Here is a 17,483-nt window from a genome sequence, read left to right as displayed (position 1 = left end):
ATACTTAAGTATATTTTAGCAATTACATTTACTTCTATATATTTAAGTATTTAAGTACCCCAAGCCTTTGTTACTTCTACACCAACACCAGGACATGGGGAGGAGGACGGGAAGGATTCACTGACGGAGGACGGGAAGGATTCACTGACGGAGGACTAGAGACATGTTTGGCTCTTTAATGTTTGCAGCCAGTCTACTAAGTGCAGTGTGTGTGTGCAGTCAGTCTACTAAGTGCAGTGTGTGTGTGCAGTCAGTCTACTAAGTGCAGTGTGTGTGTGCAGTCAGTCTACTAAGTGCAGTGTGTGTGTGTGCAGCCAGTCTACTAAGTGCAGTGTGTGTGTGCAGTCAGTCTACTAAGTGCAGTGTGTGTGTGCAGTCAGTCTACTAAGTGAAGTGTGTGTGCAGTCAATCTACTAAGTGCAGTGTGTGTGTGTGCAGTCAGTCTACTAAGTGCAGTGTGTGTGTGCAGTCAGTCTACTAAGTGCAGTGTGTGTGTGTGCAGTCAGTCTACTAAGTGCAGTGTGTGTGTGTGCAGTCAGTCTACTAAGTGCAGTGTGTGTGTGCAGTCAGTCTACTAAGTGCAGTGTGTGTGTGTGTGCAGCCAGTCTACTAAGTGCAGTGTGTGTGTGTGCAGCCAGTCTACTAAGTGCAGTGTGTGTGTGCAGTCAGTCTACTAAGTGCAGTGTGTGTGTGTGTGCAGTCAGTCTACTAAGTGCAGTGTGTGTGTGTGTGCAGTCAGTCTACTAAGTGCAGTGTGTGTGTGCAGTCAGTCTACTAAGTGCAGTGTGTGTGTGCAGTCAGTCTACTAAGTGCAGTGTGTGTGTGCAGTCAGTCTACTAAGTGCAGTGTGTGTGTGTGCAGTCAGTCTACTAAGTGCAGTGTGTGTGCAGTCAGTCTACTAAGTGCAGTGTGTGTGTGCAGTCAGTCTACTAAGTGCAGTGTGTGTGTGCAGTCAGTCTACTAAGTGCAGTGTGTGTGTGTGCAGTCAGTCTACTAAGTGCAGTGTGTGTGTGTGTGTGTGTGTAGTCAGTCTACTAAGTGCAGTGTGTGTGTGCAGTCAGTCTACTAAGTGCAGTGTGTGTGTGCAGTCAGTCTACTAAGTGCAGTGTGTGTGTGCAGTCAGTCTACTAAGTGCAGTGTGTGTGTGCAGTCGGTCTACTAAGTGCAGTGTGTGTGTGCAGTCGGTCTACTAAGTGCAGTGTATGTGTGCAGTCAGTCTACTAAGTGCAGTGTATGTGTGCAGTCAGTCTACTAAGTGCAGTGTGTGTGTGTGCAGTCAGTCTACTAAGTGCAGTGTGTGTGTGCAGTCAGTCTACTAAGTGCAGTGTGTGTGTGTGCAGCCAGTCTACTAAGTGCAGTGTGTGTGTGCAGTCAGTCTACTAAGTGCAGTGTGTGTGTGTGCAGTCAGTCTACTAAGTGCAGTGTGTGTGTGTGCAGTCAGTCTACTAAGTGCAGTGTGTGTGTGCAGTCAGTCTACTAAGTGCAGTGTGTGTGTGCAGTCAGTCTACTAAGTGCAGTGTGTGTGTGTGCAGTCAGTCTACTAAGTGCAGTGTGTGTGTGCAGTCAGTCTACTAAGTGCAGTGTGTGTGTGTGCAGTCAGTCTACTAAGTGCAGTGTGTGTGTGTGCAGTCAGTCTACTAAGTGCAGTGTGTGTGTGCAGTCAGTCTACTAAGTGCAGTGTGTGTGTGTGTGCAGCCAGTCTACTAAGTGCAGTGTGTGTGTGTGCAGCCAGTCTACTAAGTGCAGTGTGTGTGTGCAGTCAGTCTACTAAGTGCAGTGTGTGTGTGTGTGCAGTCAGTCTACTAAGTGCAGTGTGTGTGTGTGTGCAGTCAGTCTACTAAGTGCAGTGTGTGTGTGCAGTCAGTCTACTAAGTGCAGTGTGTGTGTGCAGTCAGTCTACTAAGTGCAGTGTGTGTGTGTGCAGTCAGTCTACTAAGTGCAGTGTGTGTGTGTGCAGTCAGTCTACTAAGTGCAGTGTGTGTGCAGTCAGTCTACTAAGTGCAGTGTGTGTGTGCAGTCAGTCTACTAAGTGCAGTGTGTGTGTGTGCAGTCAGTCTACTAAGTGCAGTGTGTGTGTGTCTACTAAGCAGTCAGTCTCTACTAAGTGCAGTGTGTGTGTGTGTGTGTGTGTGCAGTCAGTCTACTAAGTGCAGTGTGTGTGTGTGCAGTCAGTCTACTAAGTGCAGTGTGTGTGTGCAGTCAGTCTACTAAGTGCAGTGTGTGTGTGCAGTCAGTCTACTAAGTGCAGTGTGTGTGTGCAGTCGGTCTACTAAGTGCAGTGTGTGTGTGCAGTCGGTCTACTAAGTGCAGTGTGTGTGTGCAGTCAGTCTACTAAGTGCAGTGTATGTGTGCAGTCAGTCTACTAAGTGCAGTGTGTGTGTGTGCAGTCAGTCTACTAAGTGCAGTGTGTGTGTGCAGTCAGTCTACTAAGTGCAGTGTGTGTGTGTGCAGCCAGTCTACTAAGTGCAGTGTGTGTGTGCAGTCAGTCTACTAAGTGCAGTGTGTGTGTGCAGTCAGTCTACTAAGTGAAGTGTGTGTGTGCAGTCAGTCTACTAAGTGCAGTGTGTGTGTGTGCAGTCAGTCTACTAAGTGCAGTGTGTGTGTGCAGTCAGTCTACTAAGTGCAGTGTGTGTGTGCAGTCAGTCTACTAAGTGCAGTGTGTGTGTGCAGTCAGTCTACTAAGTGAAGTGTGTGTGTGCAGTCAGTCTACTAAGTGCAGTGTGTGTGTGTGTGCAGTCAGTCTACTAAGTGCAGTGTGTGTGTGTGCAGTCAGTCTACTAAGTGCAGTGTGTGTGTGTGCAGTCAGTCTACTAAGTGCAGTGTGTGTGTGCAGTCAGTCTACTAAGTGCAGTGTGTGTGTGTGTGCAGTCAGTCTACTAAGTGCAGTGTGTGTGTGCAGTCAGTCTACTAAGTGCAGTGTGTGTGTGTGCAGCCAGTCTACTAAGTGCAGTGTGTGTGTGCAGCCAGTCTACTAAGTGCAGTGTGTGTGTGCAGTCAGTCTACTAAGTGCAGTGTGTGTGTGCAGTCAGTCTACTAAGTGCAGTGTGTGTGTGTGTGCAGTCAGTCTACTAAGTGCAGTGTGTGTGTGCAGTCAGTCTACTAAGTGCAGTGTGTGTGTGCAGTCAGTCTACTAAGTGCAGTGTGTGTGTGCAGTCAGTCTACTAAGTGCAGTGTGTGTGTGCAGTCAGTCTACTAAGTGCAGTGTGTGTGTGCAGTCAGTCTACTAAGTGCAGTGTGTGTGTGCAGTCAGTCTACTAAGTGCAGTGTGTGTGCAGTCAGGCTACTAAGTGCAGTGTGTGTGTGCAGTCAGTCTACTAAGTGCAGTGTGTGTGTGTGCAGTCAGTCTACTAAGTGCAGTGTGTGTGTGTGTGTGTGTGCAGTCAGTCTACTAAGTGCAGTGTGTGTGTGTGCAGTCAGTCTACTAATTGCAGTGTGTGTGTGCAGTCAGTCTACTAAGTGCAGTGTGTGTGTGCAGTGATTCTACTAAGTGCAGTGTGTGTGTGCAGTCAGTCTACTAAGTGCAGTGTGTGTGTGCAGTCAGTCTACTAAGTGCAGTGTGTGTGTGTGCAGTAAGTCTACTAAGTGCAGTGTGTGTGTGTGCAGTCAGTCTACTAAGTGCAGTGTGTGTGTGCAGTCAGTCTACTAAGTGCAGTGTGTGTGTGTGTGCAGCCAGTCTACTAAGTGCAGTGTGTGTGTGCAGCCAGTCTACTAAGTGCAGTGTGTGTGTGCAGTCAGTCTACTAAGTGCAGTGTGTGTGTGCAGTCAGTCTACTAAGTGCAGTGTGTGTGTGTGTGTGCAGTCAGTCTACTAAGTGCAGTGTGTGTGTGCAGTCAGTCTACTAAGTGCAGTGTGTGTGTGCAGTCAGTCTACTAAGTGCAGTGTGTGTGTGTGTGCAGTCAGTCTACTAAGTGCAGTGTGTGTGTGTGTGTGTGTGCAGTCAGTCTACTAAGTGCAGTGTGTGTGTGCAGTCAGTCTACTAATTGCAGTGTGTGTGTGCAGTCAGTCTACTAAGTGCAGTGTGTGTGTGCAGTGATTCTACTAAGTGCAGTGTGTGTGTGCAGTCAGTCTACTAAGTGCAGTGTGTGTGTGCAGTCAGTCTACTAAGTGCAGTGTGTGTGTGTGCAGTAAGTATACTAAGTGCAGTGTGTGTGTGCAGTCAGTCTACTAAGTGCAGTGTGTGTGTGCAGTCAGTCTACTAAGTGCAGTGTGTGTGTGCAGTCGGTCTACTAAGTGCAGTGTGTGTGTGCAGTCGGTCTACTAAGTGCAGTGTATGTGTGCAGTCAGTCTACTAAGTGCAGTGTATGTGTGCAGTCAGTCTACTAAGTGCAGTGTGTGTGTGTGCAGTCAGTATACTAAGTGCAGTGTGTGTGTGCAGTCAGTCTACTAAGTGCAGTGTGTGTGTGTGCAGCCAGTCTACTAAGTGCAGTGTGTGTGTGCAGCCAGTCTACTAAGTGCAGTGTGTGTGTGCAGTCAGTCTACTAAGTGCAGTGTGTGTGTGCAGTCAGTCTACTAAGTGAAGTGTGTGTGTGCAGTCAGTCTTAAGTGCAGTGTGTGTGTGTGCAGTCAGTCTACTAAGTGCAGTGTGTGTGTGTGCAGTCAGTCTACTAAGTGCAGTGTGTGTGTGCAGTCAGTCTACTAAGTGCAGTGTGTGTGCAGTCAGTCTACTAAGTGCAGTGTGTGTGTGTGCAGTCAGTCTACTAAGTGCAGTGTGTGTGTGCAGTCAGTCTACTAAGTGCAGTGTGTGTGTGCAGTCAGTCTACTAAGTGCAGTGTGTGTGCAGTCAGTCTACTAAGTGCAGTGTGTGTGTGCAGTCAGTCTACTAAGTGCAGTGTGTGTGTGCAGCCAGTCTACTAAGTGCAGTGTGTGTGTGCAGCCAGTCTACTAAGTGCAGTGTGTGTGTGCAGTCAGTCTACTAAGTGCAGTGTGTGTGTGTGCAGTCAGTCTACTAAGTGCAGTGTGTGTGTGCAGTCAGTCTACTAAGTGCAGTGTGTGTGTGCAGTCAGTCTACTAAGTGCAGTGTGTGTGTGCAGTCAGCCTACTAAGTGCAGTGTGTGTGTGCAGTCAGTCTACTAAGTGCAGTGTGTGTGTGTGCAGCCAGTCTACTAAGTGCAGTGTGTGTGTGCAGTCAGTCTACTAAGTGCAGTGTGTGTGTGCAGTCAGTCTACCAAGTGCAGTGTGTGTGTGTGCAGCCAGTCTACTAAGTGCAGTGTGTGTGTGCAGTCAGTCTACTAAGTGCAGTGTGTGTGTGCAGTCAGTCTACTAAGTGCAGTGTGTGTGTGTGCAGCCAGTCTACTAAGTGCAGTGTGTGTGTGCAGTCAGTCTACTAAGTGCAGTGTGTGTGTGCAGTCAGTTTACTAAGTGCAGTGTGTGTGTGCAGTCAGTCTACTAAGTGCAGTGTGTGTGCAGTCAGTCTACTAAGTGCAGTGTGTGTGCAGTCAGTCTACTAAGTGCAGTGTGTGTGTGCAGTCAGTCTACTAAGTGCAGTGTGTGTGCAGTCAGTCTACTAAGTGCAGTGTGTGTGTGTGCAGTCAGTCTACTAAGTGCAGTGTGTGTGTGCAGTCAGTCTACTAAGTGCAGTGTGTGTGTGTGCAGTCAGTCTACTAAGTGCAGTGTGTGTGTGCAGTCAGTCTACTAAGTGCAGTGTGTGTGTGCAGTCAGTCTACTAAGTGCAGTGTGTGTGTGCAGTCAGTCTAATAAGTGCAGTGTGTGTGTGCAGCCAGTCTACTAAGTGCAGTGTGTGTGTGCAGCCAGTCTACTAAGTGCAGTGTGTGTGTGCAGTCAGTCTACTAAGTGCAGTGTGTGTGTGCAGTCAGTCTACTAAGTGCAGTGTGTGTGTACAGTCAGTCTACTAAGTGCAGTGTGTGTGTGCAGTCAGTCTACTAAGTGCAGTGTGTGTGTACAGTCAGTCTACTAAGTGCAGTGTGTGTGTGTGCAGTCAGTCTACTAAGTGCAGTGTGTGTGTGTGTGCAGTCAGTCTACTAAGTGCAGTGTGTGTGTGTGTGTGCAGTCAGTCTACTAAGTGCAGTGTGTGTGCAGTCAGTCTACTAAGTGCAGTGTGTGTGTGTGCAGTCAGTCTACTAAGTGCAGTGTGTGTGTGCAGTCAGTCTACTAAGTGCAGTGTGTGTGTGCAGTCAGTCTACTAAGTGCAGTGTGTGTGTGCAGTCAGTCTACTAAGTGCAGTGTGTGTGTGCAGCCAGTCTACTAAGTGCAGTGTGTGTGTGCAGCCAGTCTACTAAGTGCAGTGTGTGTGCAGTCAGTCTACTAAGTGCAGTGTGTGTGTGTGCAGTCAGTCTACTAAGTGCAGTGTGTGTGTGCAGTCAGTCTACTAAGTGCAGTGTGTGTGTGCAGTCAGTCTACTAAGTGCAGTGTGTGTGTGCAGTCAGCCTACTAAGTGCAGTGTGTGTGTGCAGTCAGTCTACTAAGTGCAGTGTGTGTGTGTGTGCAGACAGTCTACTAAGTGCAGTGTGTGTGTGCAGTCAGTCTACTAAGTGCAGTGTGTGTGTGCAGTCAGTCTACTAAGTGCAGTGTGTGTGTGTGCAGCCAGTCTACTAAGTGCAGTGTGTGTGTGCAGTCAGTCTACTAAGTGCAGTGTGTGTGTGCAGTCAGTCTACTAAGTGCAGTGTGTGTGTGTGCAGCCAGTCTACTAAGTGCAGTGTGTGTGTGCAGTCAGTCTACTAAGTGCAGTGTGTGTGTGCAGTCAGTCTACTAAGTGCAGTGTGTGTGTGCAGTCGGTCTACTAAGTGCAGTGTGTGTGTGCAGTCAGTTTACTAAGTGCAGTGTGTGTGTGCAGTCAGTCTACTAAGTGCAGTGTGTGTGCAGTCAGTCTACTAAGTGCAGTGTGTGTGCAGTCAGTCTACTAAGTGCAGTGTGTGTGTGCAGTCAGTCTACTAAGTGCAGTGTGTGTGTGCAGCCGGTCTACTAAGTGCAGTGTGTGTGTGCAGCCAGTCTACTAAGTGCAGTGTGTGTGTGCAGTCAGTCTACTAAGTGCAGTGTGTGTGTGTGCAGTCAGTCTACTAAGTGCAGTGTGTGTGTGCAGTCAGTCTACTAAGTGCAGTGTGTGTGTGCAGTCAGTCTACTAAGTGCAGTGTGTGTGCAGTCAGCCTACTAAGTGCAGTGTGTGTGTGCAGTCAGTCTACTAAGTGCAGTGTGTGTGTGTGCAGCCAGTCTACTAAGTGCAGTGTGTGTGTGCAGTCAGTCTACTAAGTGCAGTGTGTGTGTGCAGTCAGTCTACTAAGTGCAGTGTGTGTGTGTGTGCAGCCAGTCTACTAAGTGCAGTGTGTGTGTGCAGTCAGTCTACTAAGTGCAGTGTGTGTGTGCAGTCAGTCTACTAAGTGCAGTGTGTGTGTGTGCAGCCAGTCTACTAAGTGCAGTGTGTGTGTGCAGTCGGTCTACTAAGTGCAGTGTGTGTGTGCAGTCAGTTTACTAAGTGCAGTGTGTGTGTGCAGTCAGTCTACTAAGTGCAGTGTGTGTGCAGTCAGTCTACTAAGTGCAGTGTGTGTGTGCAGTCAGTCTACTAAGTGCAGTGTGTGTGTGCAGTCAGTCTACTAAGTGCAGTGTGTGTGCAGTCAGTCTACTAAGTGCAGTGTGTGTGTGTGCAGTCAGTCTACTAAGTGCAGTGTGTGTGTGCAGTCAGTCTACTAAGTGCAGTGTGTGTGTGTGCAGTCAGTCTACTAAGTGCAGTGTGTGTGTGCAGTCAGTCTACTAAGTGCAGTGTGTGTGTGCAGCCAGTCTACTAAGTGCAGTGTGTGTGTGCAGTCAGTCTACTAAGTGCAGTGTGTGTGTGCAGTCAGTCTACTAAGTGCAGTGTGTGTGTGTGCAGCCAGTCTACTAAGTGCAGTGTGTGTGTGCAGTCAGTCTACTAAGTGCAGTGTGTGTGTGCAGTCGGTCTACTAAGTGCAGTGTGTGTGTGCAGTCAGTCTACTAAGTGCAGTGTATGTGTGCAGTCAGTCTACTAAGTGCAGTGTATGTGTGCAGTCAGTCTACTAAGTGCAGTGTGTGTGCAGTCAGTCTACTAAGTGCAGTGTGTGTGTGCAGTCAGTCTACTAAGTGCAGTGTGTGTGTGTGCAGTCAGTCTACTAAGTGCAGTGTGTGTGTGCAGTCAGTCTACTAAGTGCAGTGTGTGTGTGTGCAGCCAGTCTACTAAGTGCAGTGTGTGTGTGCAGTCAGTCTACTAAGTGCAGTGTGTGTGCAGTCAGTCTACTAAGTGCAGTGTGTGTGTGTGCAGTCAGTCTACTAAGTGCAGTGTGTGTGTGCAGTCAGTCTACTAAGTGCAGTGTGTGTGTGTGCAGTCAGTCTACTAAGTGCAGTGTGTGTGTGCAGTCAGTCTACTAAGTGCAGTGTGTGTGTGCAGTCAGTCTACTAAGTGCAGTGTGTGTGTGCAGTCAGTCTAATAAATTGCAGTGTGTGTGTGCAGCCAGTCTACTAAGTGCAGTGTGTGTGTGCAGCCAGTCTACTAAGTGCAGTGTGTGTGTGCAGTCAGTCTACTAAGTGCAGTGTGTGTGTGCAGTCAGTCTACTAAGTGCAGTGTGTGTGTACAGTCAGTCTACTAAGTGCAGTGTGTGTGTGCAGTCAGTCTACTAAGTGCAGTGTGTGTGTACAGTCAGTCTACTAAGTGCAGTGTGTGTGTGTGCAGTCAGTCTACTAAGTGCAGTGTGTGTGTGTGTGTGCAGTCAGTCTACTAAGTGCAGTGTGTGTGTGTGTGTGCAGTCAGTCTACTAAGTGCAGTGTGTGTGCAGTCAGTCTACTAAGTGCAGTGTGTGTGTGTGCAGTCAGTCTACTAAGTGCAGTGTGTGTGTGCAGTCAGTCTACTAAGTGCAGTGTGTGTGTGCAGTCAGTCTACTAAGTGCAGTGTGTGTGTGCAGTCAGTCTACTAAGTGCAGTGTGTGTGTGCAGCCAGTCTACTAAGTGCAGTGTGTGTGTGCAGCCAGTCTACTAAGTGCAGTGTGTGTGTGCAGTCAGTCTACTAAGTGCAGTGTGTGTGTGTGCAGTCAGTCTACTAAGTGCAGTGTGTGTGTGCAGTCAGTCTACTAAGTGCAGTGTGTGTTACTAAGTGCAGTGTGTGTGCAGTCAGTCTACTAAGTGCAGTGTGTGTGTGTGCAGTCAGTCTACTAAGTGCAGTGTGTGTGTGCAGTCAGTCTACTAAGTGCAGTGTGTGTGTGCAGTCAGTCTACTAAGTGCAGTGTGTGTGCAGTCAGCCTACTAAGTGCAGTGTGTGTGTGCAGTCAGTCTACTAAGTGCAGTGTGTGTGTGTGCAGCCAGTCTACTAAGTGCAGTGTGTGTGTGCAGTCAGTCTACTAAGTGCAGTGTGTGTGTGCAGTCAGTCTACTAAGTGCAGTGTGTGTGTGTGCAGCCAGTCTACTAAGTGCAGTGTGTGTGTGCAGTCAGTCTACTAAGTGCAGTGTGTGTGTGCAGTCAGTCTACTAAGTGCAGTGTGTGTGTGTGCAGCCAGTCTACTAAGTGCAGTGTGTGTGTGCAGTCGGTCTACTAAGTGCAGTGTGTGTGTGCAGTCAGTTTACTAAGTGCAGTGTGTGTGTGCAGTCAGTCTACTAAGTGCAGTGTGTGTGCAGTCAGTCTACTAAGTGCAGTGTGTGTGCAGTCAGTCTACTAAGTGCAGTGTGTGTGTGCAGTCAGTCTACTAAGTGCAGTGTGTGTGCAGTCAGTCTACTAAGTGCAGTGTGTGTGTGTGCAGTCAGTCTACTAAGTGCAGTGTGTGTGTGCAGTCAGTCTACTAAGTGCAGTGTGTGTGTGTGCAGTCAGTCTACTAAGTGCAGTGTGTGTGTGCAGTCAGTCTACTAAGTGCAGTGTGTGTGTGCAGCCAGTCTACTAAGTGCAGTGTGTGTGCAGTCAGTCTACTAAGTGCAGTGTGTGTGTGCAGTCAGTCTACTAAGTGCAGTGTGTGTGTGTGCAGCCAGTCTACTAAGTGCAGTGTGTGTGTGCAGTCAGTCTACTAAGTGCAGTGTGTGTGTGCAGTCGGTCTACTGAGTGGAGTGTGTGTGTGCAGTCAGTCTACTAAGTGCAGTGTATGTGTGCAGTCAGTCTACTAAGTGCAGTGTATGTGTGCAGTCAGTCTACTAAGTGCAGTGTGTGTGCAGTCAGTCTACTAAGTGCAGTGTGTGCAGTCAGTCTACTAAGTGCAGTGTGTGTGTGCAGTCAGTCTACTAAGTGCAGTGTGTGTGTGTGCAGTCAGTCTACTAAGTGCAGTGTGTGTGTGCAGTCAGTCTACTAAGTGCAGTGTGTGTGTGTGCAGCCAGTCTACTAAGTGCAGTGTGTGTGTGCAGTCAGTCTACTAAGTGCAGTGTGTGTGCAGTCAGTCTACTAAGTGCAGTGTGTGTGTGCAGTCGGTCTACTAAGTGCAGTGTGTGTGTGTGCAGTCAGTCTACTAAGTGCAGTGTGTGTGTGTGCAGTCAGTCTACTAAGTGCAGTGTGTGTGTGCAGCCAGTCTACTAAGTGCAGTGTGTGTGTGCAGCCAGTCTACTAAGTGCAGTGTGTGTGTGCAGTCAGTCTACTAAGTGCAGTGTGTGTGTGCAGTCAGTCTACTAAGTGCAGTGTGTGTGTGCAGTGAGTCCCCAAGTCATTTAGCAGTTTGTTTTGTGGTTTGATGAGCCCAGGCACCAAAATAGTAAAAGAACAAGTGATCGCAATAAAGGAATAAAACCATCTGCAGATGGAGTCATAAAATAGTCTCTCTAATTCTCTCCCTCTTCTCCTATCTGTCCCTCTCTTGTCTTCCACCCCCTCTGATCTCTCTTCTTAACTAACTCTCTTCTTAACTAACTCTCTTCTTAACTAACTCTCTTCTTAACTAATGCCAGAATGTCACTCCCGGGGTGAGCGTGGGAGCTAGTTAAGCTAGTTAATGTTAACTATTATTCAAGAACACGACATGACGTGATCTGTGTGTGTTCCCTGAGTGCCTACGTGCGTACACGATGACATTACCGAACAGAAAGAGAGTGTTGATTTTCTTCATTCTTTCCTACGTAAACGGAATAAATTAAAGGAGGTCATAAAAATGTGTAGGGGATTGCAACCCTAAATGGCCGATAGGGCTCTGGTCAAAAGTAGTGCTCTACGTAGGGAATATAGGATGCCATTTGGGACTGCACTAAATTATGTAAAAAAAAAAAAAAAAAAAACTATGGCAAGTAAATACCAACTAATCTAGATATGTGGCGACAGACACCTAATCATGTGGTGCGTCACTAATTTCATTATTAAAATAAACCATTTTTATTTATTACATTATTTACATTTATTTAAAAAATTAGGAGTAGATCAGCTTTAATATTGCAGATTGTAGATATATAGATAAATAAATAAATGATACATCAATGTAATTGTCTGCATCATTTCCAATCCCCCATATATTTTTGGGGGGAGGTATATATATATTTATATATAAACACTACTGTTTAAAAGTTTGGGGTCACTTAGAAATGTCTTTGTTTTTGAAAGAGAAACACATTTTTTTGTCCATTAAAATAAAAAAATAACATTGTTAATGTTGTAAATGACTATTGTAGCTGGAAACGGCTGATTTTTAATGGAATATCTACATAGGAGTACAGCGGCCCATTATCAGGAACCATCACTCCTGTGTTCCAATGACACGTTGTGTTAGTTAATCCAAGTTTATCGTTTTAAAAGGCTAATTGATCATTAGAAAGCCCTTTTTGCAATTATGTTAGCACAGCTGAAAACTGCTGTCCTGATTAAAGAAGCAATTAAACTGGTCTTCTTTAGACTAGTTGAGTATCTGGAGCATCATCATTTGTGGGTTCGATTACAGGATCAAAATGGCCAGAAACAAAGACCTTTCTTCTGAAACTCGTCAGTCTATTCTTGTTCTGAGAAATGAAGGCTATTCCATGTGAAAAAATGCCAAGAAACTGAAGATCTCGTACATCGCTGTGTACTACTCCCTTCACAGAACAGCACAAACTGGCTCTAACCAGAATAGACAGAGGAGTGGGAGGCCCCGGTGCACAACTGAGCAAGAGGACAAGTACATTAGTGTGTCTAGTTTGAGAAACAGACACCTCACAAATCCTCAACTGGCAGCTTCATTAAATAGTACCCGCAAAACACCAGTCTCAACGTCAACAGTGAAGAGGCGACTCCGGGATGCTGGTCTTCTAGGCAGAGTTGCAAAGAAAAGCCATATCTCAGACTGGCCAATAAAAATAAAAGATTAAGATGGGCAAAAGAACACAGACACTGGACAGAGAAACTCCGCCTCTTCACCCCGATCCAGCCATCATTTTTAGGGGCTTTACTTTATCAGCTTTACTATTGCAGATAGATTGTACCTTTCTCAATGTAATTGCATCATTTCCAATCCCCCATATATTGTTTGGGGCAAATATATACAGAACCAGTCAAAGGTTTGGACACCTACTCATTCCAGGGTTTTCTTTCTTTTACTATCTTCTACATTGTAGAATAATAGTGAAGACATCAACACTATGAAATAACACATATGGAATCATGTTGTAACCAAAAAAGTGTTAAACAAATCAAAATATATTTGAGATTCTTCAAAGTAGCTGCCTTGAGTTTGAGTTATTTTTATTTGTACAGGGACAGTGCACATTAATCAACGTTTCAGTAAAAGTGACGGTTTTAGCCAGCCGGCTAATTTTCAACCGCAGTCCCTGGGCAGGTTATTAAAAACAATTACAATATAGACACTCATTGAGCAGTGAGCACAAGCAGAGCAATGTAGGACAAGCAAGACGTAGCATACAGACAGAGCAACATAGAACAAGCAAGACATAGCAACATAGAACAAAAAGCAACAAGACAAAATTCATAAAAGCAACAAAGTGTTTCCACACCTCACAAGCTACAGACGACATGGAAAGCGGCAACACACAGCTAGGGACCATGTTCACAAATCTGATTGACCTTTAGCCAGGTCTTCAAGCATTTTGTGAAAGTGTGATATGTGGTGCAGTTATGTGTGTCTGATGGCAGTGTATTCCAGACATGGGAAGCTCTCACAGAAAACTGATTTACTAAAGGTGCTTTTCCTTAAGGGAACTATACAGTCACCTCTCAAGGCAGACCTTGAGGATCTGCTACCATATGTTTGGGTTTCTGTTTAACAGAAGTACTGAGTGGAGGAGGAGCCAGGCCGTTTAGGATCTTGAATACAAGACATGCGTCGGTGTATTGCACACGATTTTCCCAACTCGGGAGCTCATGCTTTCTGAGGATGTAACAGTGATGATGGCTATTGGGCTTCCTATCAAGCACTTTCAGAGCCTGTTTGACACATAGACACATAGACATCTGGCTCAGTAGCATCAGATACCAGGTGGAGTTTCTCCCCTGACACACAGACATCTGGCTCAGTAGCATCAGATACCAGCTGGAGCTTCTCCCTGACACACAGACATCTGGCTCAGTAACATCAGATACCAGCTGGAGCTTCTCCCCTGACACACAGACATCTGGCTCAGTAACATCAGATACCAGGTAGAGCTTCTCCCCTGACACATAGACATCTGGCTCAGTAACATCAGATACCAGCTGGAGCTTCTCCCCTGACACACAGACATCTGGCTCAGTAGCACCAGATACCAGCTGCAGCATCTCCCCTGACACACATAGACATCTGGTTCAGTAGCATCAGATACCAGGTGGAGCTTCTCCCCCTGACACATAGACATCTGGCTCAGTAGCATCAGATACCAGCTGGAGCTTCTCCCCTGACACATAGACATCTGGCTCAGTAACATCAGATACCAGCTGGAGCTTCTCCCCTGACACATAGACATCTGGCTCAGTAACATCAGATACCAGCTGGAGCTTCTCCCCTGACACATAGACATCTGGCTCAGTAGCATCAGATACCAGCTGGAGCTTCTCCCCTGACACATAGACATCTGGCTCAGTAGCATCAGATACCAGCTGGAGCTTCTCCCCTGACACATAGACATCTGGCTCAGTAACATCAGATACCAGCTGGAGCTTCTCCCTGACACACAGACATCTGGCTCAGTAGCATCAGATACCAGCTGGAGCTTCTCCCCTGACACATAGACATCTGGTTCAGTAACATCAGATACAACCTGGAGCTTCTCCCCTGACACACAGACATCTGGCTCAGTAACATCAGATACCAGCTGGAGCTTCTCCCCTGACACATAGACATCTGGCTCAGTAACATCAGATACCAGCTGGAGCTTCTCCCCTGACACACAGACATCTGGTTCAGTAACATCAGATACCACCTGGAGTTTCTCCCCTGACACACAGACATCTGGTTCAGTAGCATCTGTTGGCCTCTTTGTGAAGAACATGCAGACAGTTTTTTCACATTGAGATGCAAACACGAGTCACTGAGTAACTTTGTAACCTGGACCATTACAGTAGTGAGTCACAGAGCCACTTTGTAACCTGGACCAGTACAGTAGTGAGTCACTATGTAACCTGGACCATTACAGTAGTGAGTCACTATGTAACCTGGACCATTACAGTAGTGAGTCACTGAGTCACTATGTAACCTGGACCATTACAGTAGTGAGTCACTATGGAACCTGGACCATTACAGTAGTGAGTCACTATGTAACCTGGACCAGTACACTAGTGAGTCACGATGTAACCTGGACCATTACACTAGTGAGTCACTATGTAACCTGGACCATTACACTAGTGAGTCACTATGTAACCTGGACCATTACACTAGTGAGTCACTATGTAACCTGGACCATTACAGTAGTGAGTCACTATGTAACCTGGACCATTACAGTAGTGAGTCACTATATAACCTGGACCATTACAGTAGTGAGTCACAGAGCCACTTTGTAACCTGGACCAGTACAGTAGTGAGTCGCTTTGTAACTTGGACCATTACAGTAGTGAGTCACAGAGCCACTTTGTAACCTGGACCAGTACAGTAGTGAGTCACTATGTAACCTGGATCATTACTGTAGTGAGTCACTATGTAACCTGGACCATTACAGTAGTGAGTCACTATATAACCTGGACCATTACAGTAGTGAGTCACAGAGCCACTTTGTAACCTGGACCAGTACAGTAGTGAGTCACTATGTAACCTGGACCATTACAGTAGTGAGTCACTATGTAACCTGGACCATTACAGTAGTGAGTCACTATGTAACCTGGACCATTACAGTAGTGAGTCACTATGTAACCTGGACCATTACAGTAGTAAGTTACTGTGTAAGCTGGACCATTACAGTTGTGAGTCACTGTGTAACCTGGACCATTACAGTAGCGAGTCACTATGTAACCTGGACCATTACAGTAGTGAGTCACTATGTAACCTGGACCATTACAGTAGTGAGTCACTATGTAACCTGGACCATTACAGTAGTGAGTCACTATGTAACCTGGACCATTACAGTAGTGAGTCACTATGTAACCTGGACCATTACAGTAGTGAGTCACTGAGTCACTATGTAACCTGGACCATTACAGTAGTGAGTCACTATGTAACCTGGACCATTACAGTAGTGAGTCACTATGTAACCTGGACCATTACAGTAGTGAGTCACTGAGTCACTATGTAACCTGGACCATTACAGTAGTGAGTCACTATGTAACCTGGACCATTACAGTAGTCAGTCACTATGTAACCTGGACCATTACAGTAGTGAGTCACTATGTAACCTGGACCATTACACTAGTGAGTCACTATGTAACCTGGACCATTACACTGGTGAGTCACTATGTAACCTGGACCATTACAGTAGTGAGTCACTATGTAACCTGGACCATTACAGTAGTCAGTCACTATGTAACCTGGACCATTACAGTAGTGAGTCACTATGTAACCTGGACCATTACAGTAGTGAGTCACTATGTAACCTGGACCATTACACTAGTGAGTCACTATGTAACCTGGATCATTACAGTAGTGAGTCACTATGTAACCTGGACCATTACGGTAGTGAGTCACTATGTAACCTGGACCATTACGGTAGTGAGTCACTATGTAACCTGGACCATTACAGTAGTGTGTCACTATGTAACCTGGACCATTACAGTAGTGAGTCACTATGTAACCTGGACCATTACAGTAGTGAGTCACTATGTAACCTGGACCATTACAGTAGTGAGTCACTATGTAACCTGGACCATTACAGTAGTGAGTCACTATGTAACCTGGACCATTACACTAGTGAGTCACTATGTAACCTGGACCATTACAGTAGTGAGTCACTATGTAACCTGGACCATTACAGTAGTCAGTCACTATGTAACCTGGACCATTACAGTAGTGAGTCACTATGTAACCTGGACCATTACAGCAGTCAGTCACTATGTAACCTGGACCATTACAGTAGTGAGTCACTATGTAACCTGGACCATTACAGTACCGAGTCACTATATAACCTGGACCATTACAGTAGTGAGTCACTATGTAACCTGGACCATTACAGTAGTGAGTCACTATGTAACCTGGACCATTACAGTAGTGAGTCACTGTGTAACCTGGACCATTACAGTACCGAGTCACTATATAACCTGGACCATTACAGTAGTGAGTCACTATGTAACCTGGACCATTACAGTAGTGAGTCACTATGTCACCTGGACCATTACAGTAGTGAGTCACTATGTAACCTGGACCATTACAGTAGTGAGTCACTATGTCACCTGGACCATTACAGTAGTGAGTCACTATGTAACCTGGACCATTACAGTAGTGAGTCACTATGTAACCTGAACCATTACAGTAGTGAGTCACTATGTAACCTGGACCATTACAGTAGTGAGTCACTATGTAACCTGGAACATTACAGTAGTGAGTCACTATGTAACCTGGACCATTACAGTAGTGAGCCACTATGTAACCTGGACCATTACGGTAGTGAGCCACTATGTAACCTGGACCATTACAGTAGTGAGTCACTATGTAACCTGGACCATTACAGTAGTGAGTCAATGAGTCACTATGTAACCTGGACCATTACACTAGTGAGTCACTATGTCACCTGGACCATTACAGTAGTGAGTCACTATGTAACCTGGACCATTACAGTAGTGAGTCACTATGTAACCTGGACCATTACAGTAGTGAGTCACTATGTCACCTGGACCATTACAGTAGTGAGTCACTATGTCACCTGGACCATTACAGTAGTGAGTCACTATGTCACCTGGACCATTACAGTAGTGAGTCACTATGTAACCTGGACCATTACACTAGTGAGTCACTATGTAACCTGGACCATTACAGTAGTGTGTCACTATGTAACCTGGACCATTACAGTAGTGTGTCACTATGTAACCTGGACCATTACAGTAGTGAGTCACTATGTCACCTGGACCATTACAGTAGTGAGTCACTATGTCACCTGGACCATTACAGTAGTGAGTCACTATGTCACCTGGACCATTACAGTAGTGAGTCACTATGTCACCTGGACCATTACAGTAGTTGTTTGCTCTTTGTACATATATCACTGTATCATCTGAACTACAGACCTAGTACAGACAGAAGGCAGATC

At 46.2% G+C, this 17,483-nt stretch overlaps 1 protein-coding gene and 1 long non-coding RNA gene across 3 annotated transcripts in view; both read right to left on the bottom strand.

The window, feature by feature from the left end:
- The window catches only part of LOC127906914 (dachshund homolog 2-like), a 66,678-nt gene that overhangs the window by 41,441 nt on the left and 7,754 nt on the right, over positions 1 to 17,483 (bottom strand). The gene's annotated exons all lie outside the window — the stretch shown is intronic.
- On the bottom strand, positions 14,542 to 16,383 carry LOC127906643 (uncharacterized). 2 transcript variants are annotated; one of them, XR_008062206.1, is made up of 5 exons: positions 15,970 to 16,383; positions 15,393 to 15,433; positions 15,030 to 15,128; positions 14,890 to 14,922; positions 14,542 to 14,576 (listed from the first exon to the last, which is right to left on the bottom strand). It is a non-coding gene; the product is annotated as an uncharacterized LOC127906643 (long non-coding RNA). The 2 variants fall into 2 exon arrangements; XR_008062205.1 differs by lacking the exons at positions 14,542 to 14,576; positions 14,890 to 14,922 and having other exon boundaries at positions 14,929 to 15,128.

This window comes from Oncorhynchus keta, chromosome 13 (assembly GCF_023373465.1).
Source record: "Oncorhynchus keta strain PuntledgeMale-10-30-2019 chromosome 13, Oket_V2, whole genome shotgun sequence".
NCBI classification, from domain to species: Eukaryota; Metazoa; Chordata; class Actinopteri; order Salmoniformes; family Salmonidae; genus Oncorhynchus; species Oncorhynchus keta.
The sequence above is the reverse complement of the archived record's forward strand: the minus strand, read 5'-3'. Positions and strand labels throughout refer to the sequence as shown.